The following is a 19,111-nucleotide window of genomic DNA, read 5'->3' on the forward strand; positions in this document are numbered from 1 at the left end:
CTACCTTAATAAAATTACTGTACTTATTGCTTTTATCCACTAACTACACTATACACAAACATTACATCACATACCTGGCTTGTATCCAAGTCTTTATGCCATATCTTTGTGTAAATGAACTTTACTTACGTCGGTTATCATTAGATTAATCATTTCTTAGGTTGAAAAAAAATAATCAATCAACAAAGTCAGGTTGATGGAAAACAAAATGGAGAACCAACTACTGTGACTGCTACCCCTAAACCTCTGCTTGGCACTACTGCATGTTGTCCTGTGGAAACCACTGCTTAAACAGTGGTTTCCACAGGACAAAGTACTTTTAAAGCACTCCTGATTGTACAATCAACAAAAACTGTGACAACTTGAAGTCATTAAAAACTCGACGTGAAACTTGCAGAATGTGTGAGGTTGCCAAAGATAGTCCAATCCTGGAAAATGATGCAGGTCTGCAAAGTCTGCCACACTGCGGAGCTGCTCTAGATTTAAGACACTGGCTAACCTTGGTAAGATCTGCCATTGCTGCACATGCTTCTGTGGTGCAAGTGCAGGTTGCTTGCCTCTCCCCCTTGGCATGAAAAACACCAAATCAACTCATTAACAGTGTTGCTCTCTGGGTAAGTGCTGTGGTTTGCTTCGTGAAGAAGGGATTTCCTAATTGGCCTTTGTAACTATCTTGGCTTGAAGACTGACCTTTGAAAAGTAATGTAGACTGGTAATGTGTCTATGCCATATCAAGCTACCATAAAGGCAGCGAGAATGCTCCTAAGACACACTTGGGAAGAAAAAAAGATAACTGCAGCCTCTCTCACTGGACCCATGAGGTTGTTATGGTGGCCTCTGAGAGGACCACATAGCACAGGATTGCTCTATGTCCCCTGTGAAGGTGGAAAAATAATTGAAAGAAAAGTCTTCATTCTTCACATCTTACCTTTAATGGACAGTATGTTCCTACTCAGGAATAAGTTTTCACTTTCTTTCAGCTGGCTCTGTTAATCCTGAAATTTAAGTACCAGAGTACAGGACACTGCTCAAAGTGTAACGCTGGGGTAGTGCTATGCTGGGGAACACAAAGGGGTCAGAAAGTTGTTACAGTAGTGCATCAAAAAAGATTTACTGATGCTTTTTTTCAATAAGAATACCAGGAAGCAACATAAATTTCTTCTAATTTTAAATATAAGTATCAAGCTTAATGTCCCGTACAGTTTTTCCTTTCTGCATACACAATGTACTAGTTCTAGGGCTTTTTATATACCCCCACCTATGAATCTATGTAATTCAGTGCCTTGGATAAGTGTGCCATTGGATCTAGCAACTGTGAAGTTAAAACATCTTTTTTGCAAGCTTTCTTTTGACCAGGTCTTCTGTTGTGAAAAGAGAAGGGCAACTATATCTGTACAGAGGATTATAAAGATATCCTTCTATAATTTAGGAGTAAACTTTGTTGGCAAAATTGCATGTTTCTGCATAGCCCCAGTGAATCAGCTGAAAAGTGAATATACCCACTGTAGTTCCAATGGTTTGAATTTACCACAATTATTCTCTCCAAGTTTTAAAATCACACTGAAAAAAATATTCATCTCAGCCATGTGCAAATAGGACAGACCTGAGGTGATAAATACATGTTCTAAAATATCCGGTGAGCATTGTTTTAGCAATTTACAGCTGAAGCACTAGGAAAGAATGACTTTTAAGCAAAGCAGAGATACAAACATCAGTGTCCCCCTTACCGTTTTAGGATTTGGTATCTACTGAAGTCAACAACAACTTGACCTTGGATTTCAGTTGGCATGATAGGTTCTTTGCAACTTCGTGACTTCGTTCCCAGCTGGTGACTGTTTATTGATTTTTTTAATAAACAATTAAGAAAGAACAAAATGAATCACAGTGACAGTGAGATACAAGAAATAAGTAGCTTCCCAGTTCAAAAATATGATGAAACAATTAAATATAAATTTACAATAAATTCTATTACTGAAGTTTTTGTGTTATCAGCAACAAGCTTTAATAGCTAGAAATATTTATTTTATTCATTGTCTCAATTTAAGTTGTTTTACCTTGCCTGGACTTCAGAAGATTCATATTTTATCAACGTTTTTATTGTGAATCAGTGAATAGCAAGACTCCCTGCTGGACTTTTGCCTCTTCTCTTCCTTTTGGATTTGATCTGACTCTCATGAGCTCAGTGTTGCGTCATCCAGACAAAAAACATTCAAATAGCCTAGCCTTAAAGTGCTTCACTGCGAAGTCTTTTTTTTTTCTTTCCCCCTCTTTATGCAGAGTATGAGCTGTGTTCTTATTAGCATAGTGTTCAGCCAGCTTCCTGTCTCCCCCCCACACTTCTTCTTTTACTTTTAGGGCCAAGGTCATTTTTACATTATCTGCTACAGACTGATTTTTTAAACACACCAGCCAGATGTTATTTACTTTTTAAAAACATAGCTATGGAAAGTGTTTTAAGTAATAACAAAAGAAATCTGAGGATTTTAGAATAACTTTTAACTAATTCGAACTAGGAGGGGAGTTCACACGGTGCTGCAAAAAAGCAGTTAATATATCATGTTAAAAGTACAGAAGTCTAGAGAGCAGCAATCCTGCAAATTCTGCAAAAGCAGATTAAAGTCTTGTGAGTGAATGAAATATGATGACTGAAATATTAACAGTGTTATTTATAACATTCTAAAATGCCTGTCCTAACAACAACTTCAGAAGCATCCCCCCCTCACTTGCAAGGAAATGTCTACCATAAGTTTGTTGCAAGATCTATCTCAATACAGTGAAAATCTTCTTTTGCTCAACAGTGACAGCTTGATGTCTCTTGGGAGATCACTAATGTACACTATGTATTTACAGCTCACTTTAGCTGTCCTGGGAGATTCTGGGAAGCTAGTCACATACACCATCTCATACTTACTTAACCGACTACTTAAATAAAGAACTGAACTCACATTTTAATCTTCTGCCACAGGCAGCCCATCTCAAAGGTGCCCTAGTGAAACCATCCACATTTTAGTCTACTGAGTATGAATGGTATTTGCTTTCTTGCACCATGCAGACACAACCTCACAAATTCCTTCTTAATCTCACATTTTTTGACCATAAAAGTCCACCCCTAAAGAACCAATGGGCTGTAATCACAGCAGCTCCCACAATGCTCAAGCTAATGCCATGTGTTGAAACCTCAGCATCATGGAAAGCTTTGTTTTTCTCTGCAAGCTAAGAGGATAACTTTTCTCATTTCTTCCTTCCTGTTACTTGTCCTCTCTCCATATTTAATACAACTATATTTCAGGATGTTAATCTTAAGATCTTTTCAATGCTACAGTCTAGAAAAATTTTCAATTGCACTTTCTAAATGGTGGCAATTCTATCCAAAATTTAACACTTGAATTTCCTACTGGACAAAACCGTCCAATCCCAGGAACTGCTGAGAGCAATTCACTTTAAAAGGGGACTTTTATACAAGAGTCTTCCACAACTAGCTAAACTAAACATTAACAGAGCTTGTTTTCTTTCCCCGTGGCCACTGGTCTTTCTGCATTTATACAATTATATTATCTTTTTCCAGAAAATGGATTGCTCCCAGCTGTCAGCTGGAGTGATCCCTGGCCCATACCAGCTTCTTTGTGTCCAAGAAACTATAGGGGAAAACTCTATCTGACCAGGCCAAACAGAAGATGCAAGGCTATTCTAACAGGAAACAGCACAGGCAATCAAGATTCAGTGCTGGGAAATATTCCCTGTTACTGTTGGACAGGAATTACATCTTGGCACTGCCTATAAACCATAAAACCCTATTTAGTGCAATGCTAGCTATACGCTAAGTATTTCAGGGCCAGATAAAAGCTCTTGTTCTTCTCCCTTCTCTTTCAAGAATGCTACGTGCAGTGCTCTCTCCTTTCATTAAGATGGCAATAAACAAATACACAGGAAAAATATTACCTTCTTTTAAAATTGACTTTTCTCTTGAGTCTAGAACTTCGGAAAGATCTGAAATACCTTCAATTTTGCTGTTGGCAGCCTTGTGTTATTCTCTGAGATAATACAGCAGGGCAGGTTGTTCCAGCTCATTCTTCCGTTCCAAGTTCTCTAAAAAGATAGGAGAGTTGGGTTTCGTGATGGAACCACTGGGGACTGAATGGCAACGTTACCAGGTCCCTGAGCGTAGTAACAGTGTAAGCTCCCTTGACTAAAGAAATAGTCGCATAAAAGATATAAACACATCATGAAAACACATATCCTTGCACCAATGAGTTTTTTTAACACATGAAGCAGACGTGCACCTGGTTGCGAGGCCCACGTTTTATGTTCAACATTTGGAATCTTCATTATCCCAGTGTACAGCCTAAACACAATCTCATTTATGAAAGCCCTAATAAAAAGTCACGAGGCTGCTCCTCTGAATCAGGTCTTCTACCTTTTATCCTTTCATTTTTCCTTTCACTGAAATCCAAGTAAAGGGCTGTGATTTCATATGTGCCTGCCCCTGGTGGGTTACCACCTGTTTTGCAGCTGGTGGGTCTCTTTCTTTGCATGAGATAATCTTCAAAGCAGCCCTTCATTCTGACACCATGGGGCAAATTTTAGTCCCACTAAAACCTATTGCCCGATTGTCTTCATATATCATAGCCACAGCCCATGCACTGCTGCAGTGATTCCAAAAAGACAAAACACCATAGCAGTTTGGAAACATGCTTTATTCATCTGAGATTTAATGACCTATTTGCTTTTTCCAGAAGACTACATGTTGTGACATTTTGCTCAGTCTAACAGATATTACAAACAACTCTTCTTAAAGCTGTGACCCTTATTTTTGTTTGCTGTTTTTGCATAATGTGAAAAGACATATTAACAGTCTGTCTACTAACAGTGAGAATTACTGCAATGGATTTATGCTTTGTCTAAGTATTCTCTCCACATACATAAATTTCCAATGAATCTCATCTCTTTGTAATGAAAATTCACATAAAATCTTCTCTTACAAAACAATTGCTTATGCCCTCATATTCTTCCTGATTTGTGTTTGATTTCACTTTTATTGTTATTCTTGTCCTCTACCAGCAAATTTATTATATTTAAGAACCTGAAGGAGAAGTGAGTCTATTCAGAACAAAAGAATAAGGGCATTTCAGAGATGATTTTTGTAGAGTAGCTATTGTCACCATGATTCAACTTTTACTTAAAAGTTAAATGGTAAATCACTAGGCCAAATTCACAATGATGTATACTAAGACATTATTTTCCACCATATTCATGGAACTGAAGTAATACAGGTTTGCACTTACCCAGCTAAGTATGGAGGTCGTTTATGGTTTCATACATGATTTCTGAACTTCACAGTTAAGTTTTTCTTCATCAGAGCAAAACCAAAATGTTAGCACTTCTTGGACTTCCCCTCCTATGACATTTTATCCTAGGATGGCAAATACTGTTGATCATTACATTAATGCAGTGTATTGCGATGTGCGTTGTACTGTTTAAAAGTGCTTTGTAACAATTACATATTCTGCCACATTCATCACATTCATTTCATACTTGTTGCAACAACTGAGGTACCGTAATGAATGCCTTTGGAGTTATGTGGCTATGACATGCTGATACATGATGAGAGAAGTTCACACAACTACTCATCTGTGACTGAGGGTAGCTGGTCATCTTCCTCACCACTGCAATCTACACCATGTAGCAATCGCCCTAGCTGCATGCATTTTGACATGACAGGAAACAACAGTCTGGATGGATGCAATGAAGTGAAAGAGGCATTCACTCTGTATTAAGAGACCAGAGCAAACAGCAAAATCCAACATGAATGTTTTTCCTAAAGATATCTGTGTTCGCTCTACAGCTATAAATGTACCTCTCTCCCTCTTCATCTCTCTGTTTCTTCTGTCACTTCTATTTCTAAAAAGCATTATTTTGGAATGCATTCTGTATGAAAAGTTGCATTGTGCTCAGAGGAATAGATCACTGACCCACAAAAGCTTCTGTATGGTTACCAATCAGCTTTTTGCGCATACTTAGGGATTCACCAAAGTTATCTAGGCTGAAGAGATCTTATCAAAGTCTTTTGTATTATACCAACTGCAGAAGCATCAAGGGGAATTTTATGCTAATGATTCTCTTTAATCTCCATATAATTCAGGCCAGCTAAAAATAGATCTTTTACAAACAATGAATCATCACGACTTTAAGTGGATGCAGTTCTGCCACAATAAAGTCAAAATCTCTGTTCCATAGCACCTTTCTTTCCTCTCCATCTAACAACCACCCAACAAGCCAACTGACAAAACTGAATAGAATTATTTTTTCTTCATCCCTCCTAATTCAACATTCGATAGCATGACCAGAGTCCAGTAAATAAATAATTTCAAATACCATAATAATTTGAAGGATAAAACTGTACCAGAAAGGAAACAGGATTTACCAATTTTTTAGAGCTAAGAAAATTGGACATGAGATTGTCAAACCCTGTGACAGTAGAAAAAGACAAAGTAATTTCTTTTCTGGGAAAAAAAAAAAAAAGAGAGAGAGAGAGAAAAAAAGAAAAAGAAAAAAATGCCTACTCCCAGAGAAGGCTGTAGACCTACTTCCACTGCTGTTCCACCCTCCTGGAATGTGTGAGAAACCAGAGATACAAGCAGTGACTGAACCTATTTGTATGATTAATTAGCATCCATGTAACCTTGCAGATGAGATCTGTCTCACAAGATTTCACTCAGTGGTATTCTATATGCAAAGATTTCTCCCAGTATGTCACTATGAGCAGACAAGTAGCTTTGGAAACGTCCTAAAATAAGGCAGACCTGTGAAGGGAGGAGCTAGTTTTGTATCTCTCCTTAGCCCATTTTACTCAAAGCTACCACCACTGAAGAGAAGTAGAAACAGTCATGTTTAAATCCCAAACAGTAATTCATTTGGCAGCTGAAAAACGACTCACCTCTCAGCGACAATATAATTGTTTCCTAACACAGTTCTTCTGGATTCCTTGAATTTTACCACCACCCTTCTGAAATTCCCTTAAGACTAATATATAAGATAAAGGTTTGTATGCATTTTTCTTAGACAGCATGTGGAATAAATGAACAACTAAAGGGCAAAGGCCAACTATTAATATCATAGAGGTTTAGGGCTAAGCGAGATCCAGGTGCTGGCTGATGAAAAGTAACCATGAGACAAGCTGAAAGATTGTTTCCTGGACTTTTAAAAGCCTCCATGCTTGAACTTTTCTGACATTTACTTTTGAATCTCATTATATTTTATTTCATACTTTCCAATGAAAGTTAAGAGTATTATTCCAGGGTTAAATTATGTATCTTATTGACAGTAAAACTTACCTCTCAATTTACCCAGATTTCAACCCATGGACCATCATGGTTCTTGATGTGGTAGGGTCCTATGTGGATGTCAATCTTGGGTAGCATGAGTGCAGCAAATCCCCGTAAGAAGCAATGCCCCAGCTGCTACGCAATGCTATGCAACCCCTGTGACCCCATGCACAGTGAGGAATTATAGATATTTTAAAGACTACTGCATTTTAAAAAGTACTGTTTAAAGTTATTGCAATATATACTTACCATCCAAGTCAATGGGTACAAAGAGCTAACCAAAGTCCTGAGAAAGCATTAGGTGTAAACAAAATACCGTTAAGTGGTGTTTGACAGACCATGTGTTAAAAATAAGAGTTTGTCAATGAAACTGAGGGAAAAGTATTGTCTCAAATTCAAATATAAATGTATTCTAAGAAGAAATATGAGTACAGGACCAGAAGTAATGTAAAGAAGTAATATAGACACGACCCATCATTTCATGTGTTGAGTAACTTACTTCATAAATAAGCATCTTATTTTTTCTCTGATTTCCAATGTACCTGGGGAAGAAGCAAACTCATGAGAAATTATACTGGTATCTACTATACTGTACAGGTCATAAGGCTTGTAACAAGATTTCCTTCAAATATCTATCTTATCTTATCTTATTTTTCAACTAACTGCTGACTTCCTATCTCTTCTAGACTGTAATCTAGGCTTTGACCTGTACTATGGATATGCAGAAACAAAAGAAGAAAATTTTGAAAGTACTTTTGCTCAGTGTTAGTAGTTGAGTAAATTAGTTGGGTAACTGTTACATAACAGGTAAAAGAATCCAGCTTCCAGACAAAATATTTGAAAGCTCTTATCTTTCTTTTACCTTTATATTTATTTTAGCTTTCATCCTTATTTTCTTTTTCTTTAAACTGCTTCTAGCTTCCTCTTCCAGCTTACAGCAGTCACCTTCTTATTGTCCAGCACAGCCTCCCTCTGTGCTAATCATCGAGTTGCTACATTCATAGAAGAATCAACACTGAAGTTTGACTCCACTTTTTGAGTTACTACTAAAAATTAGTGCAGCAAACACACAATTTCAAGGACACACAGTTACATAACAGACACTGAAGTCAACTGCAAGACATGCAGTAATCTGCGGTAAGCCAAAATAGACCACACTACAGGATTTTTACTGGAGTTTATGAAGCCTTGGAATAGCCTGTTGATGAATGCTATTCCTGTGTAAAGTACACACACATACATATTTAAGGACAAACTGTAATTGCAGTCAAAGAAGGGTGATAGTGAATTCCTTCCATATTTCTGAAGGAGTCCTTAAAAAGTGCAAACACATCTGGTGTTCCCTCTGCTCTGAAGCATTTGAAATATTTTCTGCCGTATTTCACATAACACTTAAGTGCCATGTAGAGCATTATTTCTCCCTGCTTACACCTCTCTTTGAGGTGTAATTTCTGAGGACTAAGAAATCCTCAGAAAGGTGAAAATCCTGAGTGCTTACTGTCATTGCCTAAGAATCTAGGATATCAATTTACAGAGCATGACCATGCAAATTATTCTTTAAACATTCTTGACTCAAAATAAGCATGAAATTTTTGAAACTTTTAGGCCTAATTGCCCAAATGAGACAGAAATAACCTATTTCAGGTGGGTTAATTCACCTTGCATGCGTTGCAAACCAAGCATGTCGGCATGGTTAACTAGCACAGAAAATTCCTGTAAATTTCCATGTGACTTTACTTATGTTCTATACGCATACATATTGTTATTCCTCAGAGTTTTCTTTCTCAGCAGTAAAATACACAAATTATTTCCTTACATTACTTAAATTTGCTTACAAACTTAAACTTATGCCAGGAAAGTCTTTCCTTGAAGATTTTCCCAAAAGCTTTCCAGATTTGTATACTTCATTATGTTCATATCATGTTGTACATCATTTTGAATACACTTGGAGCATGTTTGTAAAGACTGGTGGTAAAACACCTTAAATTCTGAATTTACTGATTACTTTCAAGGAAAATGAACACTATATTTGCAATAGTCCCTTGGTAAATTATGTTCTGTGCTGTTTTTCAGTAGCATACCTATCCCAGACAAATACGAGTACAAAAAAAGCTAGCTATTTTGCTTTACACTTGCTTCCTGATTTTCTTTCATATCATTGACTGCTCCATGAAAAATAGGATGCATTTTTTTTCACAATAAAAACTGTTTTTTAAGTTCTCTCTTCACAGAATGTCCCATTGTGCAATGAGTTACAAGCAATCTTACTGCTATCTCAGGAGAGTTGGGGGAAAATCCTACAGTACAGTAGCCTCCTAACAAGACTATATATAATTGTGAAATCTGTGAATAAACTCCCTTAGGAAATATTAAAAATTGATCCAATTTGGTAAATTATTATTAATGCTTTCAACTAAATTAAATTGAAGAAAAAAGTCACGCTTGCATGTTGCTTGCCCGATGGGCAAATAATAACAACAATATCCTTACTTTGCTGTCATCTTCATTTTTCAGCTGCTGAAACCTTTCAGCTCTAAATAGAAAGACATGCTGAAAGTTTAGAATAAACATAATTAGTCCTCCATGTTGTTTTGTGATTCCTCTCTATGCTGTCTTATTGTTCTTTACCAGCAAGTTTGATGATGACACCAAGCTGTGTGGCGCAGTCACAGAGGGACCTGGACAGGCCTGAGAAGTGGGCCTGTGTGTCCCTCATGAGGTTCAACAAGACAAAGAACAAGATCCTACATCTGGGCTGGGGCAAACCTAAACGCTAATACAGGCTGGGCAGAGAATGGACTGAGAGCAGCTCAGGTGACAAAGACCTGGGGGTGTTGGTTGACAAGAAGCTCAACATGAGCCGGCTATGTGCGCTTGCAGCCCTGAGAGCCAACTGTATGCTGGGTCAACATCCTTAAACTGAAGGAACAGGTTCATTTTGCTCCCTCTGCAGAGTGACAGCACAGTACCGCTGGAGAAGAGACCAGCTTATGTGTTCCAACAGTCTTGGGCAAGCCATTTGAATCAGTGGAAATGTCCACAGGAGTTTCTTTGGCTTTGTATTTTTAGGCACAACTCTCTGTCACTTAATATTTTGGAAATTATTTATCAATACATTTCTCAGTTTATACATTTCATAGGCTAAAAATGTTACCAAAATGAAAGCAGATCTCCCAATAGAAAATTTTGTCAGACATTGTCATTGATTCTGTTATCTTGTAGAATACCACATTGCCAAAATAAATCGTAACAAATCTGCCACTAAGGCATTTTCAGGGTGAATGCTGCGAATCAGCCAGCCCATGAACCATAAAGAATATGCTGCAATGCACATTTTGTAACGTTCACTAGAACTGGGGACATCATAAAGCTCTGCCAATGCAAGCCTTTTTCATCAGCACAATTACAACACAACAAATATCTGAAATTTCTCCTGTCATTTTGGCATTTCTTTTACACAAAAATTTAAAACAACAGATTAAAGGGCAGATGACAATCAAAAATTGCATAATTAGTTTTCCTCAATTTTGTGATTCAACTGATATCTCTGGAATGTGTCTCTTAGTATAGCTATAGTTATATGAAGTTATCAATTTTAAGAGTTTTTTAAATGACTTTTTCCCTCAAAAGCATATTCATAACTTTTTGTTCCTGAGGAAAAACACATTTTCAAACAAAAAGATAACAGTATTTAAAACTGTAGGCCTCAGAAATCCATAGCATAAAAACAATTTACATATCATTAATGAATTTTTTTAAGCATCTGACTGAAATTAAATAACTTAATTCTCTTTTTGAGGTGTTCTTACTACGTCAACACAGTGCACAAGTTAATATTGCCATTCCGATTAAAAATCAGATTATTCCTTTTTTTTTTTTTCCAGAGCATTCTGATCTTAACAAGGTAATATGCGCTCAGCAACACGTAACTCAAGAATGTGGTCAAAGAGCCGTCTTCTGCCTCCGCTCACACAAAAAAAAGTAAGTTGAACTTGTCTATTTTGAGTTTATTTTGGTAATATACTGTGGCATGTGTATAAGTGTCAGGGGCCAGAGGCACACCAGTTACCAATATTATTTCATATCAAGATACTGCTGGATGTTTCAGATAGTCCTGTTACAGATAGTCCTGTTACAATGAGTTCTATACTTCAACATATCTTTATCTCACTGGCCTGCTAAAACAATGCTTTTTTTGGAAAAAAAAAAGCAATCTATTTTTCAAGTAACAGATGGATAAACAGATGGGTGGAAAAGTCCACTGAATAGTGTGTTGGCTGCCTGTCATTGCCTGTATGACTGCCAATAAATATCATATGGATTAAACCTGTAAACTAACACGTCCCTATTTAATGAATTCTTTCAGAATGCTATGTGTCTACTTGCCAATGCCACTATATATGAAATGCCACTTTGGATAAGGTAAATTTTTGCAAGGAGACCAAACACCTAAGCACAGCTTGTTCTAAGATTAATAACCAAAAGCAAACAGGAAAGGAAGCCCCATGGTAAAGTGTGTACATTTTTACAGATTAACTATGAGGAGATACATTTTGCACACCTGAAACAAATTCCTGGAAATAACTTACATGTAAGTATGTTTACACTTAGTATAACGTTTTCCTACTGCTTACATGTCTTCTTGTTAACAACTTTGTGTTTTTCTTTTCAAGGTTTGCATGAAGGAAGAGCGCTTAATTCAGTAACCAGCCATGAGATACCCACTCACATCCAACCAATGGCAGAATAAATATTTTATCCTCTTTTGAGATATTCTCCCTATTTGGGCTAACATAAAAATAATGAAACAAATATTGAGATGAGAGTATGAAATTCCATATTTACTAGCACTTAGGCCTTTCCATTTCACATGCATCTTCCATTACAAGTAATTACGACTTGCCTGTCTGCCAAAGCCAGCATGGCAGTGTGGAGTAAAAGGTCTTTACTTTCTTTAGGGTGTTTATTGACACAGAGATCATTACATTTAAAAAGGTAATTCCTTCATGTTGCTTCCAACCTACTGTCTAATATTCCCTGAGTAATTCCTAGCTTTCACACTCAGAAACTGTGGATAATTTTATCCTTCTTCTACAAACCATTACAGATTTTACAGAGAGATAGAACTACAGTCTCAGTTCCACAGGCTGGAAAATAAGATGGAGAGAGATTAAACAATTTCCCCAGACTGCACTGAAAATCTGCTATGAGGAAGTTCAGTTCTCCAGAGCAACAATCCAATGCCTTACTCCTGAATTTTTGAAAATACAAAAGCAAGTATTAAAGCTGAAAAAATGACTTGAATTATGTGAATTAATTATTAAAATAATTAATATGGGCCTGTTCATGGGGCCTGTTCAGCCTGGAGAAGAGGAGGCTGAGGGGGGGACCTCATCACGGTCTACAACTTCCTTGAGAAGGGGAGTGGAGAGGCAGGTGACCTATTCACTGTAAACACCAGTGATAGGACCCGCGGGAATGGTGTTAAGCTGAGGCAGGGGAAAGTTTAGGCTGGACATCAGGAAGAGGTTCTTCACCGAGAGGGTGGTTGCACACTGGAACAGGCTCCCCAGGGAAGCAGTCACTGCACCAAGCCTGTCTGAATTTAAGAAGTGTTTGGACTGTGCACTTAGTCACATGGTCTAAGCTTTTGGGCAGACCTTTGCGGTGCCAGGAGTTGGACTCGATGATCCTTATGGGTCCCTTCCAACATGGGATATTCTATGATTCTATGATTCTATGAAAATTGTTGTCCTTTTAATATTTTTTCACAGGTGTTAGAAATAGATTTTCTGATTTGCAAAAAATTTGTTAAAAACAGTATTCCTAAAAAGAAAATGCATTTGTTGATGTCATAAATCAGAGTAAGTAGGTGTGCCAGGATGCAAAAGAACAGAGGAAAGCAACAACAACATCAAATCATTAAGAAAGTATAGTCTGATAGCCCAGTACCAATAGATGATGCAAACATTTCTAAGAATGTATAGACAATTACAAACACTAAGAACATTTTGCAAAACAGTCAGACATACAAATACAGATATGTGCAGAAGAAGGGTGTGTCAGAACATGAAACTGGTTATAGTTTGAACAGGAAACAAACGGTGAGTTGAAAACTCCTGAATGTGTTAGAAGAAACATCTGACCTAAGGAAGACGCAATGAAGTGAAGCATGGAATTCAGAAATAAACTCTGCCATATGAAAGTATGTGTCTGAAGAAGAGAATAGCAAAGAGTTCAGAGAAGGACCCAAGCTGCAATGTTTGTCAAGTTCTCTTCACTGTCGACACCAGACAAAGCCAGGCACTCAGGAGCACAGCAACAGACTAAAGGTATAAATCACTCAGAGGTCAGCACATTCCTGTTATCTACAGAACATCATGTAACAAAACACAAAATACTGGGGTGATGTAATGAGCAAAAATAAATAAATAAATAAATAAATAAATAAGCAAGAGATTTCAGATTAGGTAGGACCCTACTCTGCTATAGGAGCTGGTCCTAAGCAGAGATGGTGGACAAGATAAATTCAGGGCAACCTGTTGATGCAGGATTACACAAGTGTTTGTGGTGCTGAATTCTTCGTGTAAATCAATTAGTTGATGCCTTCTTTGAAAGCATCACAGAAGCCTCTGAATATCCTTTTTATCTTCAGAGTCTTCCTTACAAGGTTCTAGTACAGCCATCAAGACCATAACACCGAGCAGCCCTGAATCCATGCTGACAGCACTCTTAGTGTACCCAGAAACAGGCAAGCTTAGGTTTTTTAAAAGCCAGTTATCATTGCTCCAGCCTCCTTGGGCATATGAGGCATTTGTTTGTGAAGGAATTACCTGGATTCAGTCTTGCCTAGGGCAGGAGAATTCCTGAATGGTTGGTTGAATTTTCTTATACACTAGAACAGCCTTTTGAGTGACTGCATACCTCTAGTTCTGACTGAAGGGGTGAATTAAAAATGGGATATTCTCTTTTAGGGTAATATTACATGTTTATGCATCTTGCTGTACACGTAGTCTTCCCTCCATGTGTGAATAAGCCTTCCTGTGAAAGAGCTTCTCTGGGCATATTCCTGCATCTTACTATGATTGACAGAAGTTGTCAGAAACCACAGAAACCACATTTTTGCCCTCTTTTCCTTAACTCATGTATAGCACGGAGTAAAAATTTTTAAAGAAAAAATGATGTTCCTAAAACCACTAGAAATATAACTGAAATATAATTGAATTAAAGAAACAGAGGTAATTCATGTTTTTGCTTGTTTGTTTGTTTGTTTTTTACCCCTCAAAATGCATTTCAGCTTTCAATAGAACTGAAAAGTTTCAAAATGAATTTTTGTCCAACTCCTAATTTATTTATTTTTTTAAACATAAGTCTCCCATTCCAAAAATAACTAAAAATTCCACAAGAACTTAGATTTAAATTAAATGAGGCTTAGATGTGTATCTGAACTGATTTTTATTCTGTGGCTGGTTAATCTCTGGGGTTTTAGGAATTCTTGTGTCCCAGTTATTTAAGGCAATTCAAAGTCCCCAAATCTGACAGGATCCAAGACTTGAAAATACCACTGTACACTACTAATGTACTTCACTGAACATGAGCAACACAAATCAACTAAGCATTCTCAGCCTCGTGGGTACATACAGATTGAAAGTTACTGCTGCCTGGATATTTTGGCATCCCAACAGGGATAGGTTATCCCATGGACTAACAGCCAACGCAACACAGGAAGGAATTATTCACACAAAAGTAAACGCAAACACTGCAGGTTACTGCTGGCCTTTTCTTCTCCTATTCTCCTTTTTGACCATTTGATTTGTTCTCAATAGCAACAATCAGACTTCTTTTCCTCTGTCATCTGTAGGATTATAGGCAATGTGTATCGGACTCTTCAGTCTTGTTTATTCAACACACATAGCATACAGCTAGGTGCATCCATTTTCTTCACCTCTCTAGCTTCTGGCCTTATGCACCTGCCTCCAGCAGATTACACAAGATCTGTAGCAACTCCAGATATACTCCTCAGGCAGGTGATATTAGATTATTATACTGGTTGATGCCAACTTCAGCTGAGCTGACCTGAGAAATGATTTCAACAGACACACAGGGAGTTTCCCTGAAACACAGCTGCATTAAAGACAGCTAAACCTCCCCGGCTCTCCACTGCACAACAGCCAACTAGTTCTGGAGGTCATCCAGGATACTCTGCCTCCTTAAGGCCTTGCTGCTCCCACAGACAACTGCAACTTTCAAGCTGTCCCCAGTGTTTAGGAAGGACTCTGGGCCATCTTGTCAGTGCAGACAAGTAAAGGTAGGTTACAAAGCCGCACGTAGATGTTGTCATGCCTCATCACTGGGACACAAAACAGATATATTCTTGCTTCCAAAATACAGTCTGTTCATGTGTTTGTCCTTCAAACATCAAAGCTGAGTTGCTGCAGAGATGTTCTGGTAGCCAGATAGCAAAACAAGGAAAATTTTAAGGTCTACTTTAATACAGTATGTAGTAGGTCTATCAGATCCTTGCCAAGATGCAAGAAGCTCTTATGATTTTAATGACCCTTAAGAATCCATATTGCAAGTGTGCTATTATTTGGAGAAAATGAAAGAAAATCCACAAAACATAAAATTCATGTGGTCTTGTTCTTGTGTTACTAAAGTTGACACATTAATGTTGTATTTAGACCCTGAAGCTTTGAATCTCCTAACAGCAACACTCACACCAGAGAAAATAATAAATAAAAAACAAAAATCCTGACCAGTATCCTACTTTATAAACCTCCTTGTTAAAGGATTCAGCATCTAAAGTGACAGTAACCCCAAAGCACTTCTTTTACTTTATTTTTAAATCACTGCTGTTTTCCTTTGTCTTTCTTTTTCCTTATGTCAAGCTACGCCAAGCTATTAAAACTATCTTTCTAGGACAAAAGCCTACAGGAAAATAGTTTGTAACATATGAGCAATGTGGGCTGATACAAATTTTATTTCTCTTATTTAACGTCTTGGTGATTCACATTAAATCACCTTCTAAATCTATTGGCTGATAGACTAAAAACAAAAACTAACAAAACACCTGAAAAGAGTCTGCTAGTCACACACCTAAAAATGAAAATAAGAGCATGCAGGGGTTTTCAGGGTGTTTAATTCCTTTTCTTTCTTTCTTTTTTTTTTTTTAACTTCTATAAAAACAAACAAACAAACAAACACTTTCAGAAATCAGGTTCTTCCTTCATTTGGCTTCAGCATTTCATTTCTAATTAGAAATGATGAAGAGTCATGAATGGAAGGTTTACTACTTAGAGCTTCTGGACTCATACAAATTAGGAAAAGATCCTGTATAATTCTCAAACTTATTTTGTGGTTCCAAGTGGTTCAGCAGAAGCTTTGAACTTTGGCATGTTTTTTAAGCTGAATCCCTAGACCTTTGATGAAATTTTCAGTGTATTAATTACAGAGATGTTTAAACAAAACTGCCATTTTAAGAATTGAACCTAATATTACAAGTACCTTAGAATTTGATCTTTCCAAACATCTCCCCTAATAAATCCCTCCCAAGCCTCCAAGCTGTGATTCAGAAAAAGAATAGTTCAGGGGCAGCAGTATGTTGAAGCCTTGAGTCACGCACACTTTGTGAAAAGAGTTGGTGTATCATTAAGTAATACAGGAGGAAAGAATAATTGATATGAGCCTAGTCAGCCAAGAGAGGACAAAGCCTGCATTTTTGATGTGTGACTCAATGTGCTCTTCAGCAGCAGCATTGCAGACAAACAGCTCTCTGCGGGTCCAAAAGAAGCGAGTTTTTTTGAGAGGAGAACATGGAACTTTTCTTGGGTAACTTCCTACAGCATCTCATTGCTCACATGTAAATATGAGTTGCAGTTATAGAAGAGAATTCAAAAACAACCACAGCCTCCTTGTTACTTTTGATGTACTATATATACACTAAAAACCAGAACTATATTAACGAAAAGAATCTCATGGAAATAAAAGAAACGTATTTTAAGTGTCACTCACGAAGAAAACAGAACTTAGTAACTTCATTTGCCATCTCAACTGTTATTTTTGTTGCAGAATTTCATCTGCTTCACTACATCCCTGCTCATACAAGATTCCTTCAAACAGTGGTCACATAACACAGCAATAGAAGTGCCAGCATAATAGCTGTTCTTTTTAATTCAACAGTAACACAGATGGGAAATACTCATTGACATTCTGAGGAAGAAAATTGGTTACCATAAATGCCAGGGAAAAACAGAGCAGAGCAGGGAAAAAGCAGGTGACTCTACCAACATTTTCCATCTCCTTTCAGCTTCCTGTATATCAGGCACAAGTATGAGAGCTCAGTTAAGTAGTTCCTGCACAATCAAGCAGACTAAAATGAGAAATATACTTCTTTCAATTCATTCCCCTACCAGTATAGAATAATTTCTTACATGATTGGTGTTATTCCTTCAACAAGTCTAATTTGAAATATCCTGACAAAACCACTTCCACATCTACTTTGGGAAATTACTGGGGTTTAGCATGAAGTTTTTCATTAAATTTCCCATTATTTTTAATTAATTTATTTACAGAATCACAGAATCGTCTAGGTTGGAAGAGACCTCCAAGATCATCTAGTCCAACCTCAGCCCTAACTCTAACAAGTCCTACACTAAACCATATCACTAAGCCCTACATCTAAACGTCTCTTAAAGACCTCCAGGGATGGTGACTCAACCACTTCCCTGGGCAGGCCATTCCAATGCCTAACAACCCTTTCGGTAAAGAAGTTCTTCCTAACATCCAACCTAAACCTCCCCTGGCGCAACTTTAGCCCATTCCCCCTTGTCCTGTCACCAGGCACGTGGGAGAATAAACCAACCCCCACCTCGCTACAGCCTCCTTTAAGGTACCTGTAGAGTGCGATAAGGTCGCCCCTGAGCCTCCTCTTCTCGAGGCTAAACAAGCCCAGCTCCCTCAGCCGCTCCTCTTAAGACTTGTTCTCCAGACCCCTCACCAGCTTCGTTGCCCTTCTCTGGACTCGCTCGAGCACCTCCATGTCCTTCTTGTAGCGAGGGGCCCAAAACTGAACACAGTACTCGAGGTGCGGCCTCATCAGAGCCGAGTACAGGGGGACAATCACCTCCCTAGACCTGCTGGCCACACTGCTTCTTATGCAAGCCAGGATGCTGTTGGCCTTCTTGGCCACCTGAGCACACTGCTGGCTCATATTCAGCCGACTATCAACCAAAACTCCCAGGTCCTTCTCTGCCAGGCAGCTTTCCAACCACTCATCTCCTGGCCTGTAGCGCTGCTTGGGGTTGTTACGCCCCAGATGCACGACCCAGCACTTGGCCTTGTTGAACTTCATACAGCTGGCCTCAGCCCATCGGTCCAGCCTATCCAGATCCTCCTGCAGAGCCTTCCTGCCCTCGAGCAGATCGACACACGCACCTAACTTGGTGTCGTCTGCAAACTTACTGAGGGTGCACTCGATCCCCTCATCCAGGTCATCGATAAAGATATTAAAGAGGACCGGCCCCAGCACTGAGCCCTGGGGGACTCCACTAGTGACCGGCCTCCAACTGGATTTGGCTCCATTCACCACAACTCTTTGGGCCCGGCCATCCAGCCAGTTTTTAACCCAACGAAGCGTACGCCAGTCCAAGCCACGAGCAGCCAGTTTCTTGAGGAGAATGTTGTGGGAAATGGTGTCAAAAGCCTTACTGAAGTCAAGGTAGATCACATCCACAGCCTTCCCCTCATCCACCAAGCACGTCACTTGGTCATAGAAGGAGATCAGGTTCGTC

General features: G+C 38.3%; 2 long non-coding RNA genes across 6 annotated transcripts in view; one reads left to right on the plus strand and one right to left on the minus strand.

Moving 5' to 3' along the window:
- Positions 1-3,388, minus strand: part of LOC106033823 (uncharacterized) — a 223,072-nt gene extending 219,684 nt beyond the window's left edge. The window contains exons 1-2 of one of the 5 annotated variants that reach the window (XR_010831929.1): positions 2,055-3,368; positions 1,728-1,832 (exon numbers count right to left, since the gene is read on the minus strand). This is a non-coding gene — a long non-coding RNA (uncharacterized lncRNA). Of the gene's footprint in view, positions 1-1,727; positions 1,833-2,054 lie in introns of all 5 variants that reach the window. The other 4 variants (XR_010831927.1, XR_010831925.1, XR_010831928.1 and 1 more) reach the window with 4 other exon arrangements.
- LOC106033866 (uncharacterized) overlaps positions 1-12,815 on the plus strand; it is a 61,306-nt gene extending 48,491 nt beyond the window's left edge. The window contains exons 3-4 of the long non-coding RNA XR_001205616.3: positions 11,207-11,303; positions 11,996-12,815. This is a non-coding gene — a long non-coding RNA (uncharacterized lncRNA). The remainder of the gene's footprint in view (positions 1-11,206; positions 11,304-11,995) is intronic.
- The last annotated feature ends 6,296 nt before the right edge of the window (positions 12,816-19,111 follow it).

The sequence above is a fragment of the Anser cygnoides genome, chromosome 5 (genome assembly GCF_040182565.1).
Source record: "Anser cygnoides isolate HZ-2024a breed goose chromosome 5, Taihu_goose_T2T_genome, whole genome shotgun sequence".
NCBI lineage: Eukaryota > Metazoa > Chordata > Aves > Anseriformes > Anatidae > Anser > Anser cygnoides.